A 21,641-nucleotide genomic window follows, 5' to 3' on the forward strand; every position below is an offset into this window, starting at 1 on the left:
TGAGGGCTGTCGATCCATGCATTCCCTGCTCCCACAGCCCCTGACTACCCACGCTTACATCCATGCACTCCCTGCTTCCACAGGCCCTGACTACCCACATTCAGAGCAGCATGAGAGCTGCACATTTATGCATTCCTGCTTTCACAGCCCATGACTACCCATCCTTACATCCATGCACTTCCTGCTCCCACAGCTCCTGCCTACCCATACTCAGAGCACCATGAGAACTGCTCATCCATGCATTCCTTGCTCCCACAGCCCATGACTACCCATCCTCACATCCATGGACTCCCTGCTCCCACATCCCCTGACTACCCACCTTCTCATCCAAGCATTCCCTGTGCCTCACAGCCCCTGACTAACAGCCTCAAAGAAGCATGAGAGCCCTTTATCCATGAGCTTTCTGTGCCCCACAGCCCCTGACTACCCATCTTCCCATTAATGCACTTTCTGCTCCCACAGCCCCTGACTACCCACCGTCTTATTCATGCACTCCCTGCTCCCATAGTACCTCACTACCCACCCTCACACCCATGCACTCCCTGCTCCCACAGCCCCTGAGTACCTACCCTCGAATCTATGCACTCTGTGCTCCCATAGCTTCTGACTGCCCACCCTCACATTCATGGACTCCCTGCTCCCATAGCCCCTGAGTACCTACCCTCCAATACATACACTGTGTGCTCCCACAGCCCCTTACTACCCAACCTCACATCCATGCTCTTCCTGCTTTCACAGCTCCTGACTACCCACCCACCCGTCCATGCACTGCCTACTGCCACATACCTAACTACCCACCCTACCATGTCTGCACACCTTGCTCCCACATTCCCTGACTCCCCAGCCTCCCATCCATGCACTCCCTGCTTTCACAGCCCCTAACTACTCACCCTCACATCCATGCACTCCCTCCTCCCACAGCCCGACTACCCACCCTGACATCCCTGCACTTCCTGCTCCCACATCCCCTGACTACCCACCCTCACATCCATGCACTTTCTTCTCTGACAGCCCGTGAATACCCACCCTGAGAGCATGAGAGCTGCCCATTCATGCACACCCTGTTCCCACATACCCTGTCTACCCACCCTCACATCGATGCACTCCCTGCTCCCTTATCTCCTGACTACCCACCCTCCCATCCATGCACTCCCTCTCATCATAGCCCCTGATAACCCACGCTCACATCCATGAACTCCCTGCTCCCACAGTCGCTGACTACCCAGCCTCCTATCCATGCACTCCCTTCTCCCACAGCCCCTGACAACCCACCTTGACATCCATAAACTCTCTGCTACCACAGCCCCAGACTACCCTTCTTCCCATCCTTGCACTTTATGCTCCCACAGCCCGTGACTACCCACCCTGAATTCCATGCACTCACTGATCCCAAAGCCCCTGACTACCCACCTTCTCATCCATGCATTCCGTGTGCCACACAGCCCGACTACCACCCTCAGAGCAGCCTGAGAGCCCTCCATTTATACAATCCCGTTGCCCAACAGCCTGACTACCCACCCTCCCATCCATGCACTCCCTACTCCCATAGCACCTGACTACCCACCCTCACAAACATGCACTCCCTTCTTTTACACCCCCTGACTACCCACACTCTCATCCATGCACTCCGTGCTTCCACAGCCTCTGACTACCCACCTTTTTGACCATGCACTGCCTGCTCCCAAAGCCCCTGACTACCCATTCTAGCATCTATGCACTTCCTGGTCCCACAGCCCCTGACTATCAACCCTCACATCCATTCATTCCCTGCTTCTACAGCCCTGGACTACTCATTGTTTCATCCATGCCCTCCCTGCTCCAACAGCCGCTGACTACCCACCCTCCCATGCATGCACTCCCTGCTCTTACAGCCCCTATCTGAGCAGTATGAGAGCTGTCCATCCATGCACTTTCTGCTCCCACAGCCCCTGCCTACTCACCCTCCCATTTATGCACTCCCTGATCCCACAGCCCCTGCCTACCCACCCTTTCATCCATGCACTTCCTGCTTCCACACCCCTGACTACCCACCCTCAGAGCAGCATGAGAGCCACCCATCCATGCATTCCCTGCTCCCACATCCCATATCTACCCATCCTCACATCTATGCACTCCCTACGCCCACAGCCCGACTACCCACCCTCAGAGCAGCATGAGAGCTGCCCAACCATGCAGTTTCTCCTCACACTGTTCCCGACTACACACCTTCCCATCCATGTATTCCCTGTGCCTCACAGCTCCTGACTACCACCCTCAGAGCAGCATGAGAACCCTCCATCCATATGCTCCCTGTGCCCCAGAACTGTTGACTACCCATCGTCCCATTCAGGCAGTCTCTGCTCTCACATCCCGACTACCCACCCTCCCATCTATGCACTCCCTGCCCCAACAGCCCCTGACTATCCACCCTCACATCCATGTACTCCTTGCTGCCACAGCCTCTGACTACCCACCCTCCCATCCATGCACTTACTGCTCCCACCATTCCTGAATTCCCACCTTCCCATCTATGAACTCCCTCCTCCCACAGCTCCTGACTCCCCACCCTCCCATCTATGCCCTCCCCCCTCCCACATCCCGACTACCCACCCTCACATTCATGCACTTTCTTCTCCCACATCCCCTGACTACCCACTGTCCCATCCATGCACTCCCTGCTCTTATAGCCCCTGACTACCCACCCTCACACCCATGCACTTCCTTCATCCACAGCCCCTTACTACCCACCCTCTCATCCATGCACTCCCTCCTCCCACATCCCCTGACTCCCCACTGTTCCATCCATCCACTCCTTGCTCTTATAGCCCCTGACTACCCACCCTTAAACCCATAGACTCCCTTCTTCCACAGCCCCTGACTACCCACCCTCCTAATTATGCAGTCCCTGCTTCCAGAGACCCTGACTACTCATTGTCCCATCCATTCACTTCCTACTTCCACAGCTCCAGATTAGCCACCCTTCGATCCATACACTCCCTGCTCCACCGCAAGTGGCCTAAATTTCATATATATATATATATATATATATTGTAATTTCTTTTTCTTTTTTTTTTTTTGAGACGGAGTTTCACTCTTGTTACACAGGCTGGGGTGCAATGGCGCGGTCTCGGCTCACCGCAACCTCTGCCTCCTGGGTTCAGGCAATTCTCCTGCCTCAGCCTCCTGAGTAGCTGGGACTATAGGGTTGATACTGATTTCCATATGACAATGTTAGGCAAAGGCCTCCCTGCATTTGAAGAGCAGGTTTTCATTTATATGTATTTTTGGGAGAAAAAGTAATAAAAGTTGTAAATATAAACACACACACACACACAGTATGAAATGTACCTCAAGGCCTCTCCTGAGGCAGCCATTGACTGTGATAAGGCTGTGCAGCTGAGGTGCATGAATTTCATGTGTATGCAACACGAGAGATATTCCCAGGAACTTAAGCTTCATACTAGGAAATGTCTGTGTAGGTGTATTTGTTCGTTTTAAATGCTAAGGAGTGATCAGAGACTATGGTGGGGAGGGGAAGCTGTTCTTCCAAAGAGAAATTCGCTCACATTTTCTAATGAATTCTTCCTCCTTCCTTCACTTCCCTGCAGTGGAAATGTGGGGGAAACCAAAGCTGCGATTCCAGTCCACACCAGAGACCAGAAAGATTCCCAGGATCCAGGAGATGCTTCGTGAGCATCAGGAGCCTGCGGAACGCAAAAAGGATGGTCCTACATGAACCAGGAGGAACGACAATTGTCTGTAGTAAAAGATGAATGACAAAGGCAGGAAGGCACAAGAAGGCTCCCAGGTCGGTCCAGGTGAGATGAGAGGCCCAGTTCTTCTGAAATATGTGTGGTGTCCCAAAAAAGCCCCCAGGGGTCTGTTGTGGGCGCCACTGTGTCTGAAGTGTGTGTGGTGGTGGGGGGTGTCAAGGTAGGGCGTTGAAGCTCATTTCCCTTGAAGTAGCAGGAGCATGAGGCTGGCTCTGGGAAGCCTCATCCTCATTGCAGCAGGCAGGTGGATGAGCGATTAGATGAACAACAGTTGAGAGCTGAGCCCACAGAGTGGAGAAGGAGAGGCCAATGGATGGAGACACAGACACAGTCCACCAGAGCCTGGGAACCCCCCACACCTATGCGCTCCTCTTGTTTATCCGGAAAGGAGAGCATCAGGTTTGAGGAGGAATGGAACCTGAAACAAACCTCTTCCCTAGATGTGGAATTAATGAGACCCATTGCCTCTGCTCTCCGGTCCCTGTTCGTCACACAGAGTGCACCTACTGAGCTGGCAGTGGCCTGATGGCAGGTGATTCCTTGTGTGCCCAAGCCCAATCACGTAGTCAAGGCGAGACCCACTTCTCAGGCTTAGGGTCCCTGCAAATGAAGCATGAGGACCCCCATGCTTCTCAATGATCCTAGCAGGCATCCCTGGGGTCTCCACTCTTGACAAGTTAACCCAGTTGACCACATTAGGGAGTGTCAGGGACTGTCATGCCTCCCAGGTGACAATATCATAAAGGAAGAGACTGTAGACAGAAGATAATGCTCTTGAAGCACACATTCATGAGAACAGACCCACATAAACTCAGATGGTCTCACTCCCATTGAGGCTATATAGAATGCATGACAAAGATACACATGATTTTTCAAGGCCACTTTTCAAGTATTACGTACATTTATCACATAGTGATTAAACAGTGCAGTCTCTAATCCTGAGTTTCTGCTGCCCAAAAGATGTCTAATAGTATAATGAGAACACCTCCTCCAGGGCTCAAAGCATCTCTCCTACCAGGTACAGGCCAGACATCAGGCCCCAGGGGTCTGGAGCGGGCAGGAGGTGAAGGACAGGACATGGTATGAAGCAAACAGACATGAGTGAGATCAGAAGAGGCTGCTGAACGCTGGACTGGAGCCAAGCATGGGGTGCCCAGACCCGCTCTCCACTCACAGGAGCTGGACCTCGGATCGTCTCAAGCCACTCCTGGCTTATGGTGGGTGCACACATGTTCCAAAACCCAGGACAGTGAGGACTGTATTTGGGGCAGAGTAAGAAGAACTGGATCAGGGCAACATATAAAAGCTCTAAAGACAATAAGTAAAGGCTTCATTCCTGTTTTGAACATAATTTGTCAAAGTGTTTGTGTTTCTGTGGTTAAAATTATGGTCCTAATTAAAACAAAAAAAGTCATTTGTCATTTGTATTTTCATTACACTTTTTAGTTTTGTGAATTTCAAAGCTCTATCCCGGGTTGATGAAAGTAGAAAACGTGTAGGGTGTGGGGAAATGACGAGAACAGAGGAGATTCTGAAATAATCCTTAGGAAACCACCTGAATTCCTGGGAGAATTTCAGACTTTCCAAGGCTATGAAACGGGTGGGCTCAGGCCTAGATCTCTAAGAGGACAAGGAGAACAAAGTGACACCCGTGTCCCAGGGGACAGAGGAGAAAATGGAGCCAGGCCTGTCTCTGACAGGGTGAGCTGCTGGAGTAGGATCTGGTAGACCCAGTGGGGTGGAGAGACCCGGGGCAGGAGCTGAGGGAGGGACTGTGCTTCAGCCTCCTCCTCCCACTGCCCCTCCCCTGCACCCAGGAGCTCTTAGTGAGGAGGAGGCCCCAGCTATGTGATTCAGGCCTGGGCCCCAGTCCCTAGTCCCAAAGGGGATGCCCAAGGCTGTTGCTTGGTGAGACAGTGCACTTCAGATGAAAAAAATGCTCTTTCGTCTGAAGAGCCCTAGTGCCACGTGGCTGAGCCCCAGCTCCACTCCCCGGGTGATGGATCTTATCCTCACTGGGGTGTGGGCCTATTACTCCCCCACCTCCCCAGTGACCCACCCCTACCCCTACCCTACAGAGAAAGATTCTCTCTTGTTTTCCTCCCCTGGTTTCCACTTTTCCTAAGCAACAAGAGACGCTCCTGTGATGGGAAATCTCATGATCCCTCTGGGCAGGGCAGGGAAGGCGGGGTGAGAGCGCACAGAGGATTCCATGCCCAGCTCCCAAACCACCTGTGGGGTGGGCAGGAGGCTTCAGGGCACAAAGCAACACCGAGCTTAGTGGTGAGGACAGGCTCAGGAGGGAGCCAGGGCTCTGTGGGAGATAGGCCCCTGCCGTGGCTCATCAGCCCTTCCCAGGGCAAGTGCTGGGGCCCAGTTTCCTCTGTGTGGGGTGATCTGGAGCTGTGTGGAGACCCTGCCTGCCAGGAAGGGAAGTGGTAAGGGGCGGCAGCCAGTCAAGCCAGGACACACATCCTCTCCTGAAATCTGCCTGGAGAGGCCAGGACCACAATGGAGAAAGCGGGCCTGGCTCCAGGCTGCAGAGAGGCGCTGAGGCCCTAGGGGAGCCTGGCAGGATCTGGCTAATCCTGAGCTCTGCTTCCAGCAGGGTCTGGCCCTGTAACCCAGAGGACAAGGCCAGCCAAGACATGGCCACTGGGTGCTAGCCAGCGCCTGGGCCAGGCACCAGGTGGAAGGGCTCTGGCAGATCAGCCACGCATGCCCCACAGGCCCACGGTGGGGCCCATCCAGGGACACACACCTGTCCCCAGGAGCAGGACATCTGTGGGGCTAGAGTCCAGCTAGACGGGTGGTGAGCCTCTCCCTGTGCCCTTTGATTCAACTTGTAGGTGCTCTTGCTGGACTCCTGTGCACTGCCCCATACCCTGCTCTGTCACCAGCCCCACTGTGATGTCATAAGAAGCCAGTGCCACAGTGCTGGCCACAGACTAGCAGGTGTATACTCAGGTGTAGACTCACGCGTATACTCTCCGTTACTGACGTTTACCTTTTGTCTGTGGGAATCTCCCACAATATGGGAAAATGCAGGAGCTTTTTTTACCGGTTCCACCACAGGCCCCAGCAGCAGTGGCAACCCCAATGGTCTCCTCGTTCCTTTGAACTTTTAGGCTGGCCGGGTTCACCCTGCAGCTCCTGCGTGTGTGCCTCAACAGGGAACCCGATACCCTGCTCGATTTTTGAGTCATCACGGAGGTCTTCAGCCCCGTTTTGCATCCGGAAGGAATTTCACCCGAACCTCGAGCGCCCTACGGTGGGCCCTGCCTCCTCCGGTGTGGAAGCCCCCCCTCAAGGAAGAAAGTCATGCCGTCTGCAAGGCACCTGGACCACAGAGGCCCTGTGAGGCTGCCTTCGCTACAAGTGCTGGCCCCGATGGAGGTGACAGCAGAAGAGCTGGAAGAACCAATGGAAGAACCAATGGACGATGAGGTAGAGACCCAGGGGCAGGAGAAGGAGAAAGGGGGCCCCCGTAGCAATGAACCAACAGCATCTACCTCGAGGCCCCTGGAGACTCAGGGAAACCTCGCTTCCCTCGACTGCAGTCCCAGGGCCTTAAAGGGAAGTGTTTAATCCAAGGCCCATGGAGTGCCCAGTGCACACAGCCCTGCAGGAGGCGTCCTTCCATTTGGGAAGCCTGACCCAGCTCCAGCAGTGCTCCCTGACCCAGCTCCCGGCTGCTCCCATTGGCCAGAGAAGGCGGCCTCTCAGGTGCTGGAGAAGGAGCAGCTACCCAGCTCCTCAGGCTTGCAGATCCCGGGGAAGGAGACCCAGTGCAAGGATCCTGCGGCTCCAGTAGTAGGCAGCTCCCCTCCACTGAGAGCTGCCAGCCAAGCAAAACGGTCAGGGCTACCCCAGCAGCTGCCACTGGTCCCTGCCAAGCAATGGAGGTGGGGCAGAGATGAGAGGCCCTCACCCGCTAAACGTCCCCGCCTATCCTTGGAAGGATTCACAAACAACATGGGGGCGATAGGTAGCAATGCATGGCTGAGGAGACTGAAAAAGCGACGTGGGAGGAAAAAGAACTTTTGGTAAACGGCAGTGCCAGCTGGCCCATCTCCCCACCTCCCCACCTCACCCACCTCCCTGCCCCAGGCCACCTACATGTCACAGGTCCCAGCTCCTCCTCCTACCTCCGACTTGGCCCACGGCTGCTGGGCCCCTCATCCTGCCCGTCCCCACCAGCTTCCCCGGCTCCTCTGGCCTCCACGCTGTCACCAGGCCCGACGACCTCTTCAGAGCCTTTTGGATCACACTCAACCCTGAGTGCCGCCAGGCCACCGGAGCCCTTGCCTCCCCTAAAACGCCGTGCACCCCAGACACATGCGCTTCTTCATCCTTCACCACAGCCCAATGTTCTCGAAGCTTCCTCTCCACCCTCACGTGCCTCCAGCCTGGTTGGAATTCCGTGTGGCTCCACAACACACCCCGGCCCCCACAGCTCCCCTCCACACCAGCAGCGGCCGCCGGCTCCAACCACGGTGATCTCTGGCCTTGGGTGCTCCGGCAAGCCCACCGGGGACCTCTCCTGGTGGAAGGAGGCTGCCACCACGTGGGGCCTCTCCACCTGCTCACATGACAAATTCCAGCAACAGCATCTTCCTAACCACCCCCCAGAGCCTTCCTTCTGGGGAGACCCCACACCCCAGCAGACGGAGGCAGGTGAGTGCACATTCATCCACCCTGACGTGCAGAAGCTGCTGGAGACTCTCATCGCCAAGAAGGCAGTGATGAAGCTGCGACAGAAGAAAGAAGGGAGAGGGGCGGAGTGCCCGCAGATGACACCACTGCGGAAGGAGTGGGATGCCATGACTCCGCATCCCTTCTGGAACCAGAGAGCCCAAGAACAGCAGCCACCCTGTCCGCAGAGGGTCTCTGATGCCACAGCAAATGCAGCCAGCTCTTCTGGCCGCCCTTGCTTAGCTAGTGCAAGCCACCTGCACTATGAGCTCGAGCTCACTGACCACCTGTGCTCTCAAGCACAGCTGCCCTGGACTGTCAGCAACACAGACTGTGGACCCCAAGGGGTTACTAGTGGTCCCCAGAGTCCCTGATCTCAGATCCACCTCAATGCTTCCCAAATTTGGGAGGGCAGGCAGGACCCTTGCGTGTCTTCTGCCTGATGCTGCAGACTCCCTGGGAATTCCCTCTGGGGCGGCAGCGGGTCTCCCCGTGGCCAGAAACTGCCAGGCGAGCCATGGGGCTGCTCCTGGTCGGTGGCACTCCTTCCTCGCTACCGTTGCTCTGGGAAGCTCAGGCCTGGCGGCAGCCCCAAAAACAATGGGAGCTAACTTGGGACTGCAGGGGACCGGCCTCCCATGGGGAAGGTGGGCAGTGGGTTCACTCAGGACAGCCTGAGACTTTTGGAGGAGAGAGGGCAAAACCCTCTTCCACTTTGGTCGCTTCTGCAAGGGCCATTCAAGATACTCCTTTACAGTAGGGGTGGAAGAATGTGCCCCCTGCTGGGGTGTAAGGCAAGATGCCCCATAGCCCCTAATCTAGGGTAAAGAAGAGCACAGTAGGCTTGGGACACAGGGTGAGAAGTGGGCCTGGGTCTGGATCCCAGCCAGAGGTGGGGGCTGGGACCGGGGCCTGGCTGGAGTGAGGCTGTGCCACATGGTGGGGCTGGGGTGGTGCCTGGGAAAGCTGTGAGGATGCCTCAACGTCACCTTCACGTGGAAGAGAAGTGGCAGCTTCAGGTTATGATACTCTGTGCCTGTTTCCAGAGGAAGCCTCCTTCGAAACCCAGGCTGCGACCACCAGGGACTCGCTGTTGAAAGAGGGGAGAGCTCAAATGTAATACACTCAGAGTATACCCTTTTAAGCCAAGGCCTCTATTAAAATGTTCTTATGTATACAACCTAGTGAGTGGAGAGGACTTTTTTTTCTTTTTTTCCTGAGACAGGCTCTCACACTGTCCTCCAGGATAGGGTGCAGTGGTGTGATCTAGGCTCATTGCAGTCTTCACCACCCAGACTCAATCAATCCTCCCCCATCACTCTGCCAAATAACTGAGATAAAAGGCACAGGCCCCCTCCAGGGATTTCTCATGTTGGCCAGGCTGGTCTAGAAATCCTGGACGCAAGCGATCAGGAGTACATGGATGAAAGGGTGGGTAGTCAGGGGCTGTGGGAGCAGGGAGTGCATGGAAGGGAGGGTAAGGAGTTAGGGACTGTGGGAGCAGAGTATAAATGGATGGGAGCTCTCATGCTGCTCTCATGGTGGGTAGTCAGGGGCTGGAGGAGCAAAAAGTACATGGATGTAAGGATGTGTAGTCAGAGGCTGTGGCTGCAGGGAGTGTATGGAGGGGAGGTTGAAAAGTCAGGAGCTGTGGGGGTAGAAAGTGCATTGATGGGAGGGTGAATAGGCAGGGGCTGTGCAAGCAGGGAGTACATGTATTTGAGGGCGAATAGTCAAGGGCTGTGGGAGCAGGGAGTGCATGGATGAGAGGGTGGGTAGTCGGGCTGTGGGAGCAGGAAGTGCATGGATGAGAGGGTGGGTAGTCGGGCTGTGGGAGCAGGAAGTGCATGGATAAAAGGATGGGTATTCAGGGGCAGTGGTGCACAGGGAGCGCATGGATGCAGGGCTCTCATGCAGCTCTGAGCATGGCAGTCAGGGGCTGTGGAGGCAGGGAGTGCATGGATGGGAAGGTAAGTAGTCAGGGGCTGTGGAGGCAGGGAGTGCATGGATGGGCAGCTTTCATGCTGCTCTCAGGGTTGGTAGTAAGAGGATGTAAGAGCAGAAAGTGTATGGATAAGAGTGTGGGAAGTCAGCGGCTGTGATAGCAGGTAGAGCATGGATGGGAGAGTGGGTAGTCAGGGGCTGCAGAAACAGGGAGTTCATGGATGTGAGAGTGGATAGCCAGGTTGTATGAATGAGAGGGTAGTTACTCGAGGGCACTGAAAACAGGAAGTGCATGGATGTGAGTGGGGGTAGTCAGGGGCTGTGGGAACAGAGAGTGCAGAAAAAATAGGGTGGGTAGTTAGGGGCTGTGGCAGCAGGCAGTGCATGGATGGAAGGGTGGGTAGTCAGGTGCTGTGGGGGCAGAAAGGCCATGTATGTGAGCAAGGGTAGTCAGGGGCTGTGGGAGCAGAGAGTGCATGGATGGGAGGGTGGATAGTCAGGGGCTGTGAAAGCAGTGAGTGCACGGATGTGAAGCGGGGAGTCAGCGGCTGTGGGAGTACAAAGTGCATGATTGGGAGGGTGGGTAGGCATGGGATTTGGAAGCAGGGAGTGCACGGATTGACAGCTCTCATGCTGCTCTGAGGGTGGGTACTATGGGGCTGTAAGAGCAGAAAGTGCATTCATACCAGGGTGGGTAGTCAGAAGCTGTGGGAGCAGAGAGTGCATGTACGTGAGGGTGGATAGTCAGGGGCTGTGGGAGAAGAGAGTGCATGGATGTGAGGGTGGGTAGTCAGGGGCTGCAGATGCAGGGAGTGCACGGGTGGAAAGCTTCCCTGCTGCTCTCAGGGTGAGTAGTCAGGGGCTGTGGGAGCAGGGAGTGCAGAAATGGTAGGCTGGCTATTTAGGGTCTGTGGGAGCAGGCAGTGCATGGACGGAAGGGTGCAGAGTCAGGAGCTGTGAAACCAGAAAGAGCATGGATGTGAGGTTGTGTAGTCAGAAGCTGTGGGAGCATGGAGTGAATGGATTGGAGGGTAGGTACTCAGGGGCTGTGGGAGGAGGGAGTGCATGGGTGTGAGGGTGGGTAGTGAGGTGCTACGGGAGCAGAGAGTACATGGAAGGGAGGGTAGGTAGTCAGGGGCTGTGGGAGCAGAGAGTGCATGGATGGGAGGATGGATAGTCAGGGGCTGTGTGGCACAGAAAGCTCATGGATGGAGAGCTCTCATGCTGCTCTGAGGTTGGTAGTCAAGGGCTGTGAGGCACAGGGAATGCATGGATGGGAAGGTGAGTAGTCAGGGGATGTAGGAGCAGGGAGTGCATGGATGTGAGGGTGGGTAGTCAGGAACTATGAGAGCAGGGACTGCATGGATGTGAGAATGGGTAGTCACGGGCTGTGAGAGCAGAGAGTGCATGGACGGGCAGCTCTCATGCTGCTCTGAGGTGGGGTAGTCAGAAGATGTGGGAGCATGGAGTGCATAGATATGAGGGTGGGTAGTCAGGGGCTGTGAGAAAAGAGAGTGCATAGATGGGAGGGTGGGTAGTCAGAGGCTGTGGGAGCAGAGAGTGTATGGATGTGAGGGTGGGTAGTCAGGGGCTGTGAGAGCAGAAAGTGCATGGATGTGAGGGTGGGTAGTCAGGCTCTGTGGGAGCAGGGAGTGCATGGATGGGAGGTCGGGTAGTCGGTGTGGGAGCAGGAAGTGTATGGATGTGAGGGTGATTAGTCAAGGGTTGTGGGAGCAGAGAGTGTATGGTGTGAGGGTGGGTAGTCAGGGGCTGTGGGAGCAGAAAGTGCATGGATGTGAGGGTGGGTAATCCGGGGGTGTGGGAGCAGGGAGTGCATGAATGGGAGCGTGGGTAGTCAGGGGCTGTGGGAGCATGGAGTACATGGATGAACAGCTCTCATGCTGGACTGAGGGTGGGTAGTCAGGGGCTGTAAGAGCAGGGAGTGCATGGATGTGAGGGTGGGCAGTAAGAAGCTGTGGGAGCAGGGAATGCATGGATGGGAGGGTGCATAGTCAGGGGCTGTGGGGGCAGAGACTGCATGGATGGGAGGGTGGGTAGGCAGGGGCTGTGGAAGCAGGGAGTGCATGGATGGACAGCTCTCATGCTGCTCTGAGGGTGGATCATCAGGGGCTGTGGGAGCAGAAAGTGCATGGACGAAAGGATGGGTAGTCAGGGGCAATGGGGCACAGGAAGTGCATGGATGAAGGCCTCTCATGCTCCTCTGAGGGTGGTAGTCAGGAGCTGAGAGGCACAGAGAATGCATGAATGGGAAGGTGCGTAGTCAGGGGCTGTGGGAGTAGGCAGTGCATGGATGGGTAGCTCTCATACTGCTCTGAGGTTGGGTAGTAAGGGGCTAAGGGTGTAACAAGTGCATTGATGGGAGAAAGGGAGTGCATGCATGTGAGGGTGGGTAGTCAGGAACTGTGGGAGCAGGGAGTGCATGGATGTGAGGGTGGGTAGTCATGGGCTGTGCCAGCAGGGAGTGGATGGATGGGTAGCTCTCATGCTGCTCTGAGGGTGGGTAGTCAGAAGATGTGGAGCACGAAGTGCATAGATATGAGGCTGGGTAGTCAGGGGATGTGAGAGAAGAGAGTCCATAGATGGGAGGGTGGGTAGTCAGAGGCTGTGGGAGCAGGGAGTATATGGATGTGAGGGTGGGTATTCAGGGGCTGTGATTACTATTAATAAATACTGTAAGAGTAGAAAAACGCTAAATAAAAATTATGAGTTCTAATAAAGTAATAATCTAACTAAAATGTGAAGAGAAAGAAGAAAATGAAATAAGTTCATTGATTTCTAGATGCTAACAGGAAGATGTGAAATAACATCTTTTGAAGTGGACACACCAAATAGTAGAAAAACAAATAAGGAAAAAGAGAAATAAATTTTTAGAATGATATTAGTACAGGGGAACCTAGTAGAACAAAAACACAAACCTTCAAAACTCCACTCTTCCCTAACAATTTAAAACATTAAAAAAGAAAAACGAAACACATAAAAACCTTAAACACATAACACTAAAAAGACATAAAAAGGAAACACATTTAAAAAAAAAAAGAGTAAATAGAACAAAATACACCAATAAATAAATGACTAAAAAGATGGCAAAGTTGAGATGAAACATGTTGACTATATTAATAAATACAATAAATTTGTGTTTCCCCACTAAAAGAAAAAGAATTTCCAAGCCAGGTGCAGTGGCTCATACCTGTAATCCCAGCGCTCTGGGAGGCTGAGGCAGAAGGCTTGCTTGAGTTTGGGAGTTGGAAACCAGCCTGGGCAACACAGGGAGACTTTGTCTCTGCTAAAAATAAAAAACATTAGCTGGGTGCGGTGCTGTGCACATGTAGTCCCAGCTACTTTGGAAGCTTAGGCAAGAGGATCCCTTGAGCTGGGGAGGTCAAGGCTGCAGTGAGCCAAGACTGGGCCACTGCACTCCAGCCTGGGTGACAGAAATAGACCTTGTCTCAAAAAAAAAAAAAAAAAATCTGTACAGGCTCACAACACAAAAATTAATTTGGTGCCATAGAGAAGAAGCATACCTGAAACAATGTGATTCAGAAAGGCTGAAAATAGAGATGAGTAAATGTATTTCCAGAGAACAGAAACAAGAGATTCTGATATAACACAAGGTAGGATTTAGTTTCAAAAAACTTGCAGAAGAGCAACACGATAACAGACAAATAAAAATTGTATACTTTAAAATGTTAAAGGCCACAATTTACAATGAAGATATGCCAGGCACGAGTACCTACCCAAATAACACAGCAACTAACCTGTTTTTTTTTTTTTTCAGTAAAACGTTTATTACTGCATATGTGTTATATTAAATTTACACGATGATATATAAAAGCACATACTGTTTTTTTTATTGCATTTTAGGTTTTGGGGTACATGTGCAGAGCATGCAATACAGTTGCATAGGTACACACATGGCAGTGTGTTTTGTTTGCTTTCTCCCCTTCACCCACATTTGGCATTTCTCCCCAGGCTATCCCTCACCACCTCCCCCTCCCACTGGCCCTCCCCTTTTCCCCCCAATAGACCCCAGTGTTTAGTACTCCCCTCTCTGTGTCCATGTGTTCTCATTTTTCATCACCCGCCTATGAGTGAGAATATGCGGTGTTTCATTTTCTGTTCTTGTGTCAGTTTGCTGAGAATGGCGTTCTCCAGATTCCTCCATGTCCCTACAAACGACACGAACTCATCATTTCTGATTGATGCATAATATTCCATGGTGTATATGTGCCACATTTTTCCCAATCCAGTCTATCATCAATGGGCATTTGGGTTGATTCCAGGTCTTTGCTATTGTAAACAGTGCTGCAATGAACATTCGTGTGCATGTGTCCTTATAGTAGAACGATTTATAGTCCTTTGGATATATACCCAGTAATGGGATTGCTGGGTCAAATGGAATTTCTATTTCTAAGGCCTTGAGGAATCGCCACACTGTCTTCCACAATGGTTGAACTAATTTACACTCCCACCAACAGTGTAAAAGTGTTCCTTTTTCTCCACATCCTCTCCAGCATCTGCTGTCTCCAGATTTTTTAATGATTGCCACTCTAACTGGCGTGAGATGGTATCTCAATGTGGTTTTGATTTGCATCTCTCTGATGACCAGTGACGATGAGCATTTTTTCATATGATCGTTGGCCTCATATATGTCTTCTTTCTTAAAGTATCTGTTCATGTCCTTTGCCCAATTTTTAATGGGCTTGTTTGTTTTTTTCCTGTAAATCTGTTTGAGTTCTTTGTAAATTCTGGATATCAGCCCTTTGTCAGATGGGTAAACTGCAAAAATTTTTTCCCATTCTGTTGGTTGCCGATTCACACTAGAGACTGTTTCTTTTGCTGTGCAGAAGCTGTGGAGTTTCATTAGGTCCCATTTGTCTATTTTAGCTTTTGTTGCCAATGCTTTTGGTGTTTTGTTCATGAAGTCCTTGCCTACTCCTATGTCCTGGATGGTTTTGCCTAGATTTCCTTCTAGGGTTTTTATGGTGCCAGGTCTTATGTTTAAGTCTTTAATCCATCTGGAGTTAATTTTGGTGTAAGGTGTCAGGAAGGGGTCCAGTTTCTGCTTTCTGCACATGGCTAGCCAGTTTTCCCAGAACGATTTGAACAGTGAATCCTTTCCCCATTGCTTGTTTTTGTCGGATTTATCAAAGACTGTATGGTTGTAGATATGTTGTGTTGCCTCCGATGCCTCTGTTCTGTTCCATTGGTCTATATCTCTGTTTTGGTACCAGTACCATGCTGTTTTGATTACTGTAGCCTTGTAGTATAGTTTGAAATCCGGTAGTGTGATGCCACCCGCTGTGTTCTTTTTGCTTAGAAGTGACTTGGCTATGCGGGCTCTCTTTTGGTTCCATATGAAGTTCATGGTGGTTTTTTCCAGTTCTGTGAAGAAAGTCAATGGTAGCTTGATGGGTATAGCATTGATTCTGTAAATTACTTTGGGCAGTATAGCCATTTTTACGATATTAATTCTTCCTAACCATGAACATGGAATGTTTCTCCATCTGTTTGTGTCCTCTCTGATTTCGTTGAGCAGTGGTTTGTAGTTTTCCTTGAAGAGGTCCCTTACGTTCCTTGTGAGTTGTATTCCAAGGTATTTTATTCTTTTTGTACCAATTGTGAATGGCAGTTCGTTCTTGATTTGGCTCTCCTTAAGTCTGTTATTGGTGTAGAGGAAGGCTTGTGATTTTTGCAAATTGATTTTATATCCTGAGACTTTGCTGAAGTTGCTTATCAGTTTCAGAAGTTTTTGGGCTGAGGCGATGGGGTCTTCTACGTATACTATCATGTCGTCTGTAAATAGAGACAATTTGGCTTCCACCTTTCCTATTTGAATACCCTTTATTTCTTTTTCTTGCCTGATTGCTGTGGCTAGAACTTCCAGTACTATATTGAATAGGAGTGGTGACAGAGGGCATCCTTGTCTAGTGCCAGATTTCAAAGGGAATGCTTCCAGTTTTTGCCCATTAAGTATGATATTTGCTGTTGGTTTGTCATAAATAGCTTTTATTACTTTGAGATACATTCCATCGATACCGAGTTTATTGAGGGTTTTTAGCATAAAGGGCTGTTGAATTTTGTCAAAGGCCTTCTCTGCATCAATTGAGATAATCATGTGGTTTTTGTTTTTGGTTCTGTTTATGTGGTGAATTACGTCTATGGACTTGCGTATGTTGAATCAGCCTTGCATCCCCGGGATGAATCCTACTTGATCATGATGAATAAGTTTTTTGATTTGCTGTTGCAATCGGCTTGCCAATATTTTATTGAATATTTTGCATCTATGTTCATCATGGATATTGGCCTGAAGTTTTTTTTTCTTGTTGGGTCTCTGCCGGGTTTTGGTATCAGGATGATATTGGTCTCATAAAATGATTTGGGAAGGATTCCCTCTTTTTGGATTATTTGGAATAGTTTCAGAAGAAATGGTACCAGCTCCTCTTTGTGTGTCTGGTAGAATTTGATTGTGAACCCGTCTGGACCTGGGCTTTTTTGTGTGGTAGGTTCTTAATTGCTGCCTCGACTTCTGCCCTTATTGGTCTATTCATAGTTTCAGCTTCCTCCTGGTTTAGGCTTGGGAGGACACAGGAGTCCAGGAATTTATCCATTTCTTCCAGGTTTACTAGTTTATGTGCATATAGTTGTTTGTAATATTCTCTGATGATGGTTTGAATTTCTGTGGAATCTGTGGTGATTTCCCCTTTATCATTTTTTATTGCATCTATTTGGTTGTTCTCTCTTTTCTTTTTAATCAATCTGGCTAGTGGTCTGTCTATTTTGTTGATCTTTTCAAAAACCAGCTCTTGGATTTATTGATTTTTTTGGAGGGTTTTTCGTGTCTCAATCTCCTTTAGTTCAGCTCTGATCTTAGTTATTTCTTGTCTTCTGCTGGGTTATGAGTTTTTTTGATCTTGCTCCTCTAGCTCTTTAAATTTTGATGATAGCGTGTCAATTTTGGATCTCTCCATTCTTCTCATATGGGCACTTATTGCTATATACTGTCCTCTAGAGACTGCTTTAAATGTGTCCCAGAGATTCTGGCATGTAGTGTCTTCGTTCTCATTGGTTTCGAAGAACTTCTTTATTTCTGCCTTCATTTCGTTGTTTATCCAATCAACATTCAAGAGCCAGTTGTTCAGTTTCCATGAAGCTGTGCGGTTCTGGGTTGGTTTCTGAATTCTGAGTTCTAACTTGATTGCACGATGGTCTGAGAGGCTGTTTGTTATGATTTCAGTTATAAAAGCACATACTGTTTATATTATACAGTAATTTAACATCAACAGGAATATCAACACAAGTATTACTCATGCACAAAACATGCATATATCGGTATACAAAAAGCAATTTCACACACTACTGCTTACCAAAAAATTTCTTTTTTTTTAAAACACAGCCCTTCCACGTAGGATCAGTGGTCCAATCTGGAGTGGCGTGCACTAATATGTTCAGGTCAATGCTTAGGTGGCATAGCGCTCAGTGAGCAATTCTGGGATTGGAGTCATGCCCAAGGGTTCTTTCATTAAAAGTGAATGTCCCTGTGCCTGAGGACCAAAATTTTATCCCCAAAGCAAATCCTCCAAGGAATAAAAGATTGGATGGTCTACAAATTAGGGAGGGGAAAGAAGGCACCAAAATGTTAGATAAACGGCCCTAGAAGGGGTTATTGGGAACAGGGCCTAGGCACCAAGTGTGTCACAAGTTTCTGTGGATCCTTTTAAGTCCCTATCCAGGTTGCCATCTCTGGATTTAAGGTCTGGCCTCCAAGTCATGAGTCCAGTAAAAAGAACACTTCTGAGAAGAAAACCGAATGAGGATACAGCTGAGAAATGTAGACTACAAAATACTATAGAATACAATGACTGCCCCTTGTACCTACTTCACACTATTGTATGTGATGCCCCTCAACAGGAAAACCCTCGTGGAGACACTGCCCCGAAGACTCAAGGAGCAAATACAAATTCAAAAATCCCATCCACCTGACCTTGGGATCAAAAGGTCTCATCCCAACAAAACTTGAACATGAAAACCTGTACCTTGCTGGATGCTCAGAAAGGTTACAATACAAAACAGCTGGTACCACAAAACTCACTATAGCCACCATTAAAACGTCAACATTTACTTCTAACTAACAAAACATTCTTTACCCTCCCTTAAAGACACTAGCGTCCATATGTGATGAAGATGAGACAATAATTTATCTTGGTTTTAATCTTAAAAGAAAAGCGTCCCATGAAAGTATTAGACAAAAATCAAAACACCACCTTTTTTATTTTGGAAACTAGGAAAAAAAAAAGGACACTTTCTACACCAATGACATCACTCAAACCGTCGTCATCAGTTTCAAAGAGCCAGACAGAAAGTGGAGGATCTTCTTCCTGAGGTTATGTGAGGCCTTAATCTTTTTTTTTTTTTTTTTTTGAGACGGACTTTCGCTCTTGTTACCCAGGCTGGAGTGCAATGGCGCAATCTCGGCTCACCGCAACCTCCGCCTCCCGGGTTCAGGCAATTCTCCTGCCTCAGCCTCCTGAGTAGCTGGGATTACAGGCACGCGCCACCATGCCCAGCTAATTTTTTGTATTTTTAGTAGAGACAGGGTTTCACCTTGTTGACCAGGATGGACTCGATCTCATGACCTCGTGATCCACCCGCCTCGGCCTCCCAAAGGGCTGGGATCACAGCGTGGGCGCGAGAGCCACCGCGTCCGGCCCTTGGTTTTGTTTTAGACGGAATCTCATCCTGTCGCCCAGGCTGGAGTGCAGTGCTGCCATCTCGGCTCACTTCAACGTCTGCCTCCCGGGTTCAAGAGATTCTTCTGCCTCAGCCTCCTGAGTAGCTGGGACTACAGGCGCATGCCACCACGCCCGGCTAACTTGAGCATTTTTAGTAGAGGCGAGGTTTCACCATATTGGCCAGGCTGGTCTCCAACTCCTGGCCTCGTGATCCGTCCGCCTTAGCCTCCCAAAGTGTTGGGCTTAGAGGCGAGAGCCACCGCGCCCGGCCACAAACTGTCTTTTAAGAACAGGAAGTCGGGCCGGGCGCGGTGGCTCAAGCCTGTAATCCCAGCACTTTGGGAGGCGGAGGCCGGTGGATCACGAGGTCAAGAGATCGACGTTTCACCTGGTCAACATGGTGAAACCCCGGCTCTACTAAAAATACCAAAAATTAGCTGGGCATGGTGGTGCGCTCCTGTAGTCCCAGCTACTCGGGAGGCTGAAGCAGGAGAATTGCTTGAACCCAAAAGGCGGAGGTTGCGGTGAGCTGAGATCCTGCCATTGCACTCCAGCCTGGGTAACAACAGCGAAAACTCCATCGCAAAAAAAAAAAAAAAAGAGCAGGAAAAAGAAAGGTAATATATATTTTAAGGAGGTCCAATTTTAGGGGAGATAATAAGCTTGGGTTAGGCGTCTGAAGTCACAAGAAATGCGGTAAAAGAAACACACATGCAAACTCCAGCAGGCACCAGCTAGACTTGAGTAGAGAGAGCAGATCCACGTTGGAAAGTTGCAGCTGCGAGGGAGGGCGAAGGCGGACTACACTCACGCCGTAAGCCCTCTGCTTGACAAGCAAAGTAGGCGAGACTCACGGATGCTGCTGGTGTGACGGCGGTCGTGGTAATGGTGGTGATGATACCGGCAGCTAACATCTTGAGCGTGCCAGGCCGAGCCGAGTCCTCTACGGGCAGAATGTCGCTGCTCACCGACAGCAGCCCCAACAGGACCAGGTGATTTAGTGATCTAGCCTCCTCCCGCGGTGCCGGGCTGACTTCACCTTCTCCGGAACACACGTGCCAACCTCTGTCCCGGGAGGGAGCCGGTCTCCGGCCCTGAGGCGGGGAAGGGCTCCCCTTACCGGAGAGGGACGCGGCAGCCGAGGGGCGGCCAGGGCTCGGTCTCTCCAGCTCCCGCCCCGCCCCTCCCCAGGCAGCCGCCCCTCGCCCGCCAGAGCAGGACTCGGCGCGTCCCGGGCGCGCCCACCCCGCGGACTGGGCCCGGCTGCACTCGCCTCTCCCTAGGTCCCCGCCCTGCCGGCTCGCGCGCCCGGCGGCAGCGTGCGGGACGGTGGGGGCGGGGTCACGTTGGGCGGCGTAGAAAACGGCGGGCGCGCGCACGTCCTGACGCAGCCTGGGCCGGCGGCGGCGCCAGGAGCTGGAGGAAGCCTATGTAGAGGGGTTTGGAGTCGCCGAGCCTTGCGATCGCTGAGTAGTAGGGAGCTGGCCTTTTCCCTAAAGGCCGGGGGCCTTCGTCGGGGCGCGAGTGCCGGGCTCCGGCGGCGATGCGCGGCCTGCGGTCCGGGGCGCCCCAGGGATGATGCGCCGGCGTCAGGAGAGAACATCGCCGCGCCCCGCGGATCCGCGGCGGGTGGAGCCGGTGCTCACCGCCGGCGGTGGAACGGTCCGCGCCCTCCCGGACTACCCTGACTACTCAACGTCACATCCATGCTCTTCCTGCTTGCACAGCTCCTGACTACCCACCCTCCCTTCCCTGCACGTGGTCCTCCCACAGCCCCTGACTACCCCTGCTCACATCTATGCACTCACGGCTCCCACAGTCCCTGACTACCCACTCTCCCATCCATGCACTCCCTGCTCCCACAGTCCCTGACTACCCACCCTCCCATCCATGCACTGCCTGCTCCCGCAGCCCCTGACTACCCACCCTCCCATCCATGCACTCCCTGCTCCCACAGTCCCTGACTACCCACCCTCCCGTCCATGCACTCCCTGCTTCCCACAGCCCCTGACTATGCTGTCTCCCATCCACGCACTCCCTGCTCCCACAGCCTCAGTACCCACTCTCACATCCATTCACTTTCTGCTCCCATAGCACCTGATTACCCACCCTCACTTACATGCACTCCCTCCACCCACAGATTCTGACTACCCATGCTCAGAGCAGTATGACAGCTGCCCATCCATGCACTCTGTGCTCCCACAGCTTCTGACTACCCACCCTCACATCCATGCACTCCCTGCTCCCACAGCCCCTGACTACGCACCCTCACATCCATGCACTCCCTGCTCCCACAGCCCGTGACTACCCACCCTCCCATCCATGCACTGTTCTCCCACACCCCTGACTACCCACCTTCCCATCCATGCACTCCCTGTCCCACAGCCCCTGACTGCTTATCCTCTTATTTGTGCTCCCACAGCCCCAGACTACCCACCCTCACATCCATGGACTTTCTGCTTTCACAGCCCCTGACTACCCACCTTCACATCCATGCACC

The 21,641-nt window shown here is 51.8% G+C and overlaps 1 long non-coding RNA gene across 1 annotated transcript; it reads right to left on the minus strand.

Moving 5' to 3' along the window:
* Positions 1-4,518: 4,518 nt before the first annotated feature.
* LOC118146670 (uncharacterized) lies at positions 4,519-20,435 on the minus strand. The gene is made up of 3 exons (XR_013525685.1): positions 13,600-20,435; positions 9,437-9,537; positions 4,519-5,008 (listed from the first exon to the last, which is right to left on the minus strand). It is a non-coding gene; the product is annotated as an uncharacterized LOC118146670 (long non-coding RNA).
* Positions 20,436-21,641: the final 1,206 nt, after the last annotated feature.

This window comes from Callithrix jacchus, chromosome 13 (assembly GCF_049354715.1).
Source record: "Callithrix jacchus isolate 240 chromosome 13, calJac240_pri, whole genome shotgun sequence".
Taxonomy (NCBI): Eukaryota; Metazoa; Chordata; class Mammalia; order Primates; family Cebidae; genus Callithrix; species Callithrix jacchus.